The sequence below is a fragment of the Pimephales promelas genome, chromosome 6, assembly GCF_988280905.1.
Source record: "Pimephales promelas chromosome 6, fPimPro1.hap1.1, whole genome shotgun sequence".
In the NCBI taxonomy this organism is placed as follows: Eukaryota; Metazoa; Chordata; class Actinopteri; order Cypriniformes; family Leuciscidae; genus Pimephales; species Pimephales promelas.
Window position 1 is genome coordinate 15,727,237 of NC_142774.1, and position 12,342 is coordinate 15,739,578.

At 37.0% G+C, this 12,342-nt stretch overlaps 1 protein-coding gene across 8 annotated transcripts in view; it reads right to left on the reverse strand.

The window, feature by feature from the left end:
• gab1 (GRB2 associated binding protein 1) overlaps positions 1–12,342 on the reverse strand; it is an 81,298-nt gene that overhangs the window by 37,160 nt on the left and 31,796 nt on the right. Inside the window, exon 1 of one of the 8 annotated variants that reach the window (XM_089132157.1) lies at positions 7,678–7,832. The exons of the other annotated variants lie outside the window; for them this stretch is intronic. The gene's annotated coding sequence lies outside the window, so the exon portion shown is untranslated. Of the gene's footprint in view, positions 1–7,677; positions 7,833–12,342 lie in introns of those variants that run through there. 8 annotated transcript variants of the gene reach the window in all.

The window sequence follows — 12,342 nt, forward strand, 5'->3', positions numbered from 1 at the left end:
TTGGATTTTGACTGGCAGAACAAAGGTGATTTTGCACTCATTAAACACCAATGTAATCTAACAGGAAAACATCACATGAGTGACCATCAGCAGATACAATGACGTATATGTGTGGTTAATATTGACAGTGTCGTGTGGTCAGGGTGTCGGCTTGTGGGATTTTGTTAACATGATGGTTACGACCTGTAGTCAAACCTGGACCTCTTTACAGACAGATGTGGGAGATAAGAGGAAGTGTAGGGTATTAGGTTAGTCACAGAAATAACAAGGTATGAGAGCATGTGCAAGTATGCATATGTCGCAGTTGAAATTCTCCAGCGTAAAGAGGGGTGTGTCGGGATGCCTTTCTACCGAGAACACGCTGTCAGCTACATGTCAGGGCAAAGCCCAGGTTGGGTCACACCTGCCACTTGTTTGTTCACCATCCAACTCTCTCTCTCTCTTTCATTTTTACTAGTGACTGCATGAAACTAGAATCCTAGTTCTATAATGATGCTGTAGAATATCATTCTATAGAGGGAATGCATTGACGTCACTTTCCCGCAAGAACACGCCCCCCTCAGCCGGACTGAGTGGCAAAAGAGCTGCTGGGTGACTGGATTTAATTGGTGAAACTGTGAAAACACGAGTAAAACAAACTATTATCAGTTTAAACTAAAGGTTGGACCTTCAGTCAATGTTCCTTTCTTATTTCCCCATTAGTAAAAAAAAACCTGACAGGCTTCACTCAGCTCCCAAGGTGCCTGCACGTATATAAGGTTTTAATATTGAGAGGTATGTTTTTAACCGATATGACTTTTAACATTTCCTTGAGCCCTGTTCACACCGCCAGGGACTTTGGAACTGTATGTCACTAGTGTCTGTGAAGACGCTTCTGGGCGTTCCCAGTGCTGTTGCTCAAATGCTAGTGGTAGACTGCACGTCTGCCCAATTTTTAGAAAATGCAATGTAAAATGTAAAATGCATTAAATCAACTAGTTAAACAACTGAACCACTTAACTGTCACCGTCCCACAGGTGGGACGTTTGCCACTATATTTTTAAAACAATAATATCTTAGTAAATACCTTAAATAATATTGACAAACTATATATCATTTGAAAGCTTACAATCTCTAGTTTCCATATTTGGTGACTGATTTTCAAAATATATTACAGAGGAGCCATAATTTATCAATATAAAACAAGAATATTTTCATACTCATAAGGCGTGTTCAGACCTTTATTTTAAAATAGCAGTAAACATGAAAAATCATGAAAAAATGATAGATACCTCAGTTTGTTTTCATGGCAAAAGTTCAAAAGATAGAATCCATTCAATTATTTTGGAAAAAAAAGGTCTGAAAAGTTTGAAATTTCAAGAAAAAAATTATAAATTCACCATTTGTGACGTGGCAGCTAGCTATGACTTACATGCGTGTTCTTTGTATGTGTTTCTTAGAGGTTCAATTCATATAAAAATCTGCCAAACTTTCCATGCTAGTTCTGAATAGGATCTCTACTTCAGAAATTGTATGAAAATTGTGAAAATAATGGTTCATATCACTCAAAACACGAATGGAAATGCAGGCGCCCTTATATGGGCAGTAATGGAGTCTGATTGTGCCCTAGTGAAAAAGTTTGGTACTGCGCTCAAACAAAATCTCACTGAAAGCTCATTTTTTGAGATATCAACCTAAAATTTGAAACACAACTTGTTCAGATTTTTGGCTTTGATCTTTCTGCCATTTTAGAGTAGCCCAGGTTTTGAAAATATATATTTTATGTAAAATATGAATAATTAATATTTTTACATTGTACATTTCCATAAACTTAAACTTCTATAACTTTTTTTCTCTTTCACTTTCTTAATTTTTTTCACTTCTACAAAAATCTGCCAAATGTCTTCTTTAAAACAAGACCAATCATTTGTCTATATTCCAAAGCATTCTTGAATTACAACCATTTAAGTTCGAAATGTGCATTTTCATGTCTATTCAAAAAAGGGGGGGTGACAGTTAACAGGTTAAACAAACTAAACTCACTCATACAAAATTTACTAAAACACTATTCGAATTTAACAAATAATACATGTTCTTGTCCCTAATGATAAAAGAAAACTGTAATATTAACTGCAGCAGAGCTAAACTGCTCACTACATCATACAATTAACAACACAAACTATCAACGTATGAATCAAACTCACTAAGACAGTTTCTTTACCACACATACTTTTATTATATCCATGTATTTGGTTCATCAAATCATAAAACAGTGAAATTGCTCCAGAACTCTGTCTGGTTTTGCCGCTCATTTGCATAAAGTTGAAATTTCTGAGCTTTTGTTGAGTGTCTTGCGAAGCTTGACACGCCTACATTCTGTCACCAACAGTCGATCGATCATGTCTCGATGATCATGATCTCGATTGCAACTGAATACGATAATTCCGGTGTGACGTCGAGTGACGATCAATTGAATAACTAAAGCGTCAAATTTGAAACATATCCACAGTGTTAGAAAATGTGGAAAAACAACAACAATAACACCACAGACTGGCATTAAACTGGTTTACACAGAATCATGTCTTTGACTGTAACTTTTGCCTTCTAGAACTAGACTTTCTTGCTCTGTGATCTCAGATGCATCGTAATGGAATAAGAACAGTGCAAAACGAACGTTGTGCTTGAAAGCCCTTTGCTGGCCTCAGCATTAATGGCTTTCCTAATGTCTTTCTAAAACTAACCACATGACTCCAACTTGCTAGCACTTAAAAACATGACAGAAATAAACAATAACTTGTAAAGCTTGTCAAGACAAACCATCCAATGATGGCATGACAGGGATGTTAGTCTGCAGGGACATAGACCCTGTCAGATTACTGTAAAGCAGTTTTAAGATAGATGGAAGCCTTCTTAGTCAGAAAAGCCTGCAGTCTGTTTGGTGAAAACAACTTCAAATCTCTAGGAGGAAGTAACCAGATAGAAGCACAAAAATGTAATGTTTTGGTTTCTTCAAAATATATATTTGGTTTATTCTTCATATATATATATATATATATATATATATATATATATATACTGTCCTTGTCCAGAAAAGAAATAAAGACATTGAAGTAGTACATGTGACATCAGTGGGTTAGTTAGAATGTTTTGAAACATTGAAAATACATTTTGGTCCAAAAATAATAAAAACTACGACTTCATTCAGCATTGAATTCTCTTACGGTTCTGTTGTCAATCCATGTTCATGAGACCGCAGTGACGCTGATGACGCAAGACGCTGCTGAGGCGTTATCTGGAGTGTCCGTGTATTCGGGTTCAAGTAAATAAAGAAGAGAATACAATGCTGAATAAAGTCGTTGATTTTGTAATTTTTGGACCAATATGTATTTTTGATGATTCAAATCATTCTAACTAACCCACTGATGTTCACATGGACTACTTTGATGATGTTTTTATTTCCTTTCTGGACAAGGACATACATTTTCAATGGCGGGAAAAAAAACTCTCTGACTAAATCTAAAATATCTTAAACTGTGTTCCGGAGATGAACAGTCATTAATGACATAATTTTCATTTTTGGGTGAACTAACCCTTTAAAGACTGAAAGCAGATCACATTTGCCAGTAACACATTGCTACTGCATTTCTCCATCCAAAACTAAAAACACAAGAAAAGAGAACTGAGAGGAACGGATTCTACTTCTCATTTCTCCCATTTTCCACACATGGTTTCAAATCTGAACACACACAATTGGGGCCAACAATCTGAAACATATCTGTGTCTGTTGCAAAAAACTATAATGTTAATTCTTATCCTGTCTAACAAATCTAAAATTACAAAGTAATAATAATAACTCTTATCAAAGACACAATGATTTATGTAAATGTGATTGTAACACTTGGAAAACCAAAACACTAAATAACCATAATATATACTGTATATATATATATATATATATACATTTTTTTTTTTTTTGTCACACTAAGGTCTCAATTTTCAATGTTATATTGTTTTGAACTACCCTATGTTTGGAAAATGCTTTTGTTATCAGTGTGAAAACCCTAAAAGCTGTTTCCCACCAACACATGTACTCTCACTGGCCACTTTATTAGGTACACCTTGCTAGTACTGGGTTGGGCCTCTTTTGCCTTTAGGACTGCCTTAATTCTTCATGGCATAGATTCAGCAAGATTCTGGAAACATTCTTCAGAGATTTTGGTCCCTTTAGACATGATAGCGTCACTCAGTTGTTGCAGATTGGTCGGCTGCAGATCCATAACGCAAATCTCCCATTCCAGCAATCCCAAAGGTGCTCTATTGGATTGAGATCTGGTGACTGTGGAGGCCATTTGAGTATAGTGAACTCACTGTCCTTTGCAAGAAACAAGCTTGAGATTACTTGAGATTGTGAGTCGTGACATGGTGCGTTGTCTTGCTGGAAGTAGCTATCAGAAGATGTGTACACTGTAGTCATAAAGGGATGGACAAAGTCAGCAAAAACCCTAGTTTAAACGAAGCTAAATTGGTACTAAGGGGCCTAAAAGTGCAGAGAAAACATCCCCCACACCATTACACCACCACCAGCAGCCTGAACTGTTGATACAAGGCAGGATATTTACGACGAATTCTGACCCTACCATCTGAATGTTGCTGCAGAGACTCATCAGACCAGGCAAACATTTTTCCAATCTTTTACTGTCCTATTTTGGTGAGTCCATGCCAATTTTAGCCTCAGTTTCCTGTTCTTTCTTAACTGACAGAAGTGACACCTGGTGTGGTCTTCTGCTGCTGTAGCCCATCTGCTTCAAGGTCCGATGTGCTGTGCATTCAGAGATGCTCTTCAACATACCTTAGTCGGTTGCAACAAGTGGTTATTTGAGTGACTGTTGCCTCTCCATCAGTTCGAACCAGTCTGGCCATTCTCCTCTGAACTCTAGGATAAACAAGGCCTTTTCTGCCACTCAATGGATATTTTCTTTTTCAGCCCTTTCTCTAAAAACCCTAGAGATACTTGTGTGTAAAAATCTCATAGATCAGCAGTTTCTAAAATACTCAGACCAGCCCCTCTGACACCAACAACTATGCCACATTCAAAGTCACTTAAATGACTTTTATTCCCCATTGTGATGCTCAGTTTGAACCTCAGCAGATCGAATACAAGCATAAATGCATTGAGTTGCTGTGATTGGCTGATTAGATATTTGCGTTAACAAGTAGCTAATAACATGGCCAGTGAGTAACTAATAACAATTTATTTCCATATTGAGCTCACCTCAAACTCAACCATACCAGATTCTTATGAAAAAACAGACTTGACTGTAGTTGAGGTGTTCAACAAATATTGGATAGCTATTAAACTAAACACGAATAGATGGTCACTTATTTTTTCTAAAGATGCGTCGATTGATCAGCCGATTTTATGCCGGCCAAATGCACTTGGGTGGCGCATGATTGGCGCTGTTCATTCACTCAAAATGCATTACACTAAAACTAAAAGTTATACAGTTGACACATTTTATGGTGAGAAACCACAATATGCTGCATGACTTTTTTTAAAGGTCCATATGAAACAGTAAAGCATTGGACATATATAAAACTGAAAATAAATTGGTTACTATTCTAAAACACAAAATACTCTAAAACTGCAGCAAATTAATGTATTCTAGTCTTTTTGTAAAAGCATTAAGGAAATGTTTATTTCTAATGAGTTTAAGATTAACAGTTCTGGGGCCTTTCCAAAGCATTCTGAACATAAGACCCAACCCCATTCCACATTACAACCATGCAAATCATTCTAAAGTCCCCTAGGGTGTAGAGGAACAATTCAGTTCTTGAAAGAGTTTCACTCTGGAGCGTCAAGAGTTTTTGGCTACCCTTGCCTCACTAACGTGCCTCATGAAGACAGGAAGACTAGAAGGAAGGGATACTACAAATACCTTCTGTTTTGTTCCAATAACTCAGTAAAACTCTTTGTCTGTGAGAAAAAAATATATATATTTCTGGGATACAGCTGTTTTAGCGTCCGCACTTGTGTGTCAAACAGATGCACCATTAATGAGGTACTGATGCATGCTTTGCCCTTATATTGTCACGTTAGTAGGCCTACATCATCATTGTCATCATCGTTTCTGGCATGGAGGAGGACCACCTTGGTCTTGCACCCTTGAGATGGCTTCAAAAAAAAAAAAAAAAAAAAAAACGTTCTTCTGAAAGGCTTTGCAGAATAAAATGAGTAATAGACTCTTCTGATAAAGACCTACACAGTATCAATGTGAAAGAAAAGTTCTCAAGGTCTTTCTTGCTGCATTCTAACCGATAAAATCACCTGCCATTTCAATCTTCATTTTGCTCTGTATGTTTTTTTTTACAGCTAAACCTAAACAACCAACATTGACTCATTCCATTTCTTTCCCAATGATCAAAGAGCAGCCTTGTCAGTATTACCCTTCCTTATTTTGAATGCCAAGAGGTGGTTCCAGGCTGAAAAAAAGTGGCTGCACTGGCCCCTAAATCCTGCATGTCTTAAAGACCAGGAGGTAGGATAATGTCCAAACCACGCAAGGATTTTAAAACAACTACATGAATTGCATGAAACTAATCTGTAACCATTAGAGTAAATGAAACGGTTTACACTGGAAGCAGCAGATGTGGTGATGCAAAACACATTCAATTGTTGGATATGTAAGTAACACTGCCATTCAAAAGTCTATAAGATTTATTTGTTTAAGAAGTCTCTTATCAAAATTTATTTGATCAAAAATCCAGTCAAAATAATACAAATTAAAAATAAGTTTTCTATTACAATATTATATTTTAAAGTAATTAATCACTGAATTTCCTGTGATGTCCTTGACACATTCTTTCAAGATTTATTTCATATAATTCAATAAAAAAGCATTAATTTCAATTAGAATATCAGCAATTTAATGTATGGGGTCTCTTGTATCCTTTCTGGATAAAAGTATTAATTTCTTTTACATTTTACATACAGTGTCACGTTTGAAACTACCTTCAGCCACTATTATTATATTTAGAAGCATAATAAATTTAAATGGATTGCTATGAAATATACACTCACTTAAAGGACTATTAGGAACACTAATACTGTGTTTGACCCCCTTAAACAGACCCCGTGTTTGTACCTGACCCTCTTGAACTGGTGAAGTCACTATCCAAAGTGACTTACAATTGCTATATATGTTCATTCACCGCTTGAATTGTATTAGTTTACAAGCAGACTTAAATTATTTTGGAAGGTTCACTTGATGCAGCAGTTTTAGTGTGTATATGCAGTAACATAGTCAGTTACATCATTGTTTAGCTCTCAAGCCAGTGAAACTGTGGGATGATTCTGTTAGTGTTTTGTTTTTTTTCTTTTTCACACCAGGACTCCTTAAGTTTTTATAAACTTTATATAAAGAGGTGACATATTTTCCGATTCCTTCTGTCCAAGTACTTTGCTAGATATTTTGTTCTGTCTTATCCACCGAGCTTCCAATAAGCTGAAGAAATGATTGTGTCATGTTCATACATCAACCAGGTTGTTCTTAATGCAGCATGGCAACATTGCAGGGCTTTTACACAAGCAAGCCACCAAAAGCAAGACTGCATGGCACTAAATATGCAAAACCGTAGCCCTAAAAAAACTCTTCCTTGGTCAACTCAGACCTTAAAACAATTAACAGGCAGTGAGCTTACCTTTCAAACCCAGTTTTCAACGGCAGTTAGGGCAGAGCTAAAAGGGATGTGTCTGTTATGTGTAGCACGAGTGAGTCTTTATCAAAAGTAACAGTCTTTTACATGGAACTCTGAAGGGACCTCTCCCACCTCTAACTTCCTGTATATGGCTAATCAGGCCCTCCCAGAATGCCTTAAAACCACAACCACTAAATCGGAGAGGCTAGGGTGGACTGGAGGCAGACGCGGAGAAAGGGGTGTGCGCATAAACACAAACACACATTTGAACGTCATCTATCGGTTGACAGTTTTACAATCTATTAGTTGACTAAAAATTGTGTCATCATGTACTCATGACCCTAATTAACACGAATAATAAAGGTATAATTAATATTAATTGTTTATATTTAAAAAGTACAGATGGTACAGTACCTTTTTTGCTCTTAAATTATAAAGCACTATAAAACCAGTCTTTATGGCATCTTTATTAAATATACCACACCTCTGAAGCTATATAGTTGCTTTGTGCGAGGAAAAGATCAAAATGTGTTACTCAAAGTTGTAATTCACTGAAAAACTTACTGATGTGGTTATGACTATGGCATTTGGTTTCAAGACATGCAAAAACCAGTGAAGTTTGGCAAAACACGGTCAACATGACATTTTTATAATCAATAAGATTTATAGTCAATTTCAGCGTTGTTGGAGGCAGGGTTTCCGTTGTCTGGTAGTCACAGGACATTGGCCAGGAAAAAAATTAAATGTCTGACCAAATTAAACCTCTCCGGTCAAATTGTCCGATTAAAATGATCAAATATTAAAATTATTAAATATAATCCCCATTTTTTTTCTAGCAGAATACCTATGGGTGGAGATTATCAGCATTATCAGCATACCAAATACATTGCATGGTTTAAAAGACTTGGAATATAATGCCTTAGTCATATGGAAAAAACTTTTCACTTTCATAATATGCAAAAGTGCCAGTATTTCCTTCAAAAAATAATCTTTGTGTTCCATGGAAAAAGTTATACAGGTTTAGAATAACATGAAGGTGAGTCAACGGACAGAATTGCATTTTGGGGTGAAGCATTCCTAAGTAATCTTTTTATACAAAAAAATGGCGTGTGTTATCAAGAATGAAATGCATATACTTGACAAACCACAACAACTTAAAATATTTGCATCCATTGAATTAAAGGAGGGTGCTTTATTCCAGTAATATATTTCAAAGCATAGCATTCTGAAGCACTCAAGCTCTGCCCCCTGAGCAGCTCACCAGCCCATTAGAATCTAATGTTTTCCAGGCCTATGTAATCTAATCGAATGCGAGAGTGACCCACCGAAATGAAGCTATATCACACAGTGATTCTCTTAGCTGCACAAAAAGAGCAGACCATTTAGAGAAACAGCTTTAGAGAGATTTATAAAGCACCTGCCATATTATAGGGTCACATGCTAAATAACTTTTCATTGGTGAAGCAATAAGGGTGTCTCATGTTTTAGAAATCTCCACATTAATCCTACAATTGTTCCATTTAAAAAAAAAAATCAATGGTCAACTAAATGGAAAAAGAAAAGTGCATCTCCTTTTTTATGCAAATTTCCATAATTATCTTAAGTGTGCAGAAATATATTCATTGCCACTGTCTTGAACCTTTTATTTTAAAAGCAATCAGGACAGAAGATGTTAGAAACCATACGGGCACAGTCAATATGGCAGCAGTCACCTGTGACTAATAAGAAAGGTGCGCAGACATATTTCGGTCGTGTGCGAAATCCCAGACTCTTATTTTCCATGTGCGTCTCACTGGCCTGATGCCGGTTTACTTGAATATTATCACATTTGTCATTAGCCATGTTTCCGTCGACACGTTTTTATCCGAATTAAGTGATTGAATGAAAAATACTTTATGGAAACAGTAAAATTGGATTAAATTTCATGAATATCGACTCAAATGAAATACGTTCGGTCTCATCGGATTTTATCATGATCGATATACGGCTAATACGATAAAAGCTGATGGAAACGTTATTTGCCAAATAAATAATGAATTGCGGTTAAGTTTTAGGCCCTTATATGGTTGCAACACGCCAGAAGACGAGTTCATTTCCGGCCAGTCCCGCTCTGTTTGTCCACTTACATCCGTCTTTGTTGACATCCGCCATGTGTGCACAAAGTAAAAAAAAATGCTTCAACCAAAGGGTTTCCGTGAAGTGTCTCAGAACCAGGATCTCCCAGAACTGATGGAGCGCTGTCATTCCCACACCATAGTCGCCTCTGCTGTCGTCGGGCATTTACGTGCATCGGCATCATCATAGCAATGTTTATAGCGTCGTTGTTTTCTTAGGTTAGGTTTCCTTGTTATTACGTGGCTTGTTTGAATTCTAATGTAGAATGTGGTCTGTTATTTCTTGTTAACAGACTGCAGCGCTGCTAACTAACACACCGTTGCCATGGACGCAGTTCAGTGACGGAACAGACTATTTTCTTTAGCAGAAGCAATACTCGTTTTTAAATCAATAAACTCGTTTTTAAGCCAATATTTTGTGTCAAATTATTTATTTATTTGGTTGATTTATTTGGTTGATTGATAATGCGAGGCGGTTGTTGTAGCGAACCCCTTCAGGCTAACAACCGCCTCGCCTATACATTATCCCATACATATGTCGCTATCAGCTGGCACATAAGCATTATTAGGCTACAACTTGTGAAACATTGATCATTTGTTGGTAGATGGCGCGATCGGCGCGAACAAAACTTTGTTCGCAAAAGTTTGCTTGAATGTTGTTCGATTCAGCGCGAAAATGAATGGAAACACCTTAAAATGTCTCAAATCAATTCGATATTGAGAATGAGGAGTTGACGTATTGATTACGTGTGTTTTTAGCTCGGTAGTAGAGGAGATTCTCGCAATACCGCACTGTTTTACCATGCCTGGAAGTAACTGCTGCGTTAAAAACCGATAAAAACCCTGGTAACCGATAGAGTCACCTACCATCATGGCCGAATGGCTCAGACCCTGCCCAAATAGACACGTGACTCCTTATTCTCAATACCAATTTGATCGCAAAACAGCATGTGACGTCATTACGTACAGGTTTTTATGGAAACACACTTTCACCAGAATACACCCGCATGTGTTTTTTTACAGAACTTCAGATAATTCGATTGAAAAGTGAATAGAAACATGGCTAGTGTTTTCTCTACCTGCAAACTTAACCTTCATATGAACTATACTGACACCACACGCCACCGCTAGTATGGCCAAATCCAACCTCAACAGAAAAAACAAGCAGGACAGAGTGAAGTCAACTAGTGACAAGCAAGATCCTCATGTCAGGTCACACGAGTAGCTAACAGAACATTTATGTGAATAACGAGATAGAAAGTCTAACCTCAAACTTTAATGCCTTTTCTCGCCTACTTTTTTCACACAGTTGAGCAAAAGCATGGGTCGTTTTCTATCAACACCTGACAAAATTGTGCAAAAAAAAAACATCTGCTTACATTTTCTTCTGCAGAACATCAGAAACAATATGCTTTGCAAAAACAAAAAAAGAAGCGAGCTATAACCCAACATGAAGTTTGGACTCCTTTGTTCTGGAATGCTTTATTCTGCAATCCACTTTCAGTATTTGTGGTCTGGAAGACATGAAAGTATAAGGTACAGCAGAAGAGAGGTTGGAATAAAACACTGTGTTCTTGGATAAATTCCTCAGTCTCCCTTGTCTTCATGCTCTATGACCTGGACTCTAAAAGCAGCAAGCTCAAAGTATTGTGGGAGATCTGGGAGGAAATCTGAAATCCCCTCTGTGTCAGGACATTATGTGAGAGAAAGAGAAACAGAGAAAGTTAAAAAAGATAGTCAGTATGTAAGAAGGGATGGGCCTGTTGTCCCAACCTTGATTCAAATAACCTTGGGAATGATTCAGGCAGCTGTGCAGTCCTGCCTTCACAGAACACCCATTCTCAATCATGTTTTTTTTTTTTTTTAAATGAAGGCAAGCCCTTAGTAAGGTCATCCAAAGAGCTAACATGCTAGTTTTTTAACCCACAAACACTTTTAAATCAAGCCTATTAACAACCCCTAAAACTATAAGTTCAATCCAGTCCAGAAGGTACAACTTAATTTGAAGGTAAAACTTAATTTGAAATTGTACAAAAAATGAATACACACTTGAACATAACATCAGGTACAGCTATCAACACAAGTTCAATTCTGATTAAATCAACGATGGGAATGGGATTTGATTTTGTTTTTGGGAATTGATTGGATCTTGGATCATTGTTCTCAACATGTGAGAGACAGGTTGTCCCACCCTCACACCGATAAACATTAGGAGTCAGGGGGAAAAGTATTCACATTTGAATTGCTATTCTATCTTCTGATTCACACATTTCAAAAACTCAATTTTCTACATTTCTGCATTCTACATTCATAATAACCGCAGTTCACTGCAAGAGCAGTGTTGCACCAGTGTTCTACAGAAGAGAGTGAAAGTGTGTCGTCCATCTTTTTTACAGTCTATGATCCCAATAATAAGACCATTTCTGATGCAAAACGTGTGCTAAGGCTGTGAGAGAAGAATAAAAGAGGCAAGAGAGCTAGCAGTGTCTCAGTCTTCACCAGGCTACAGTAAAATAACACTGTTACAAGATGTGCATAATTTAAAATTAACCGA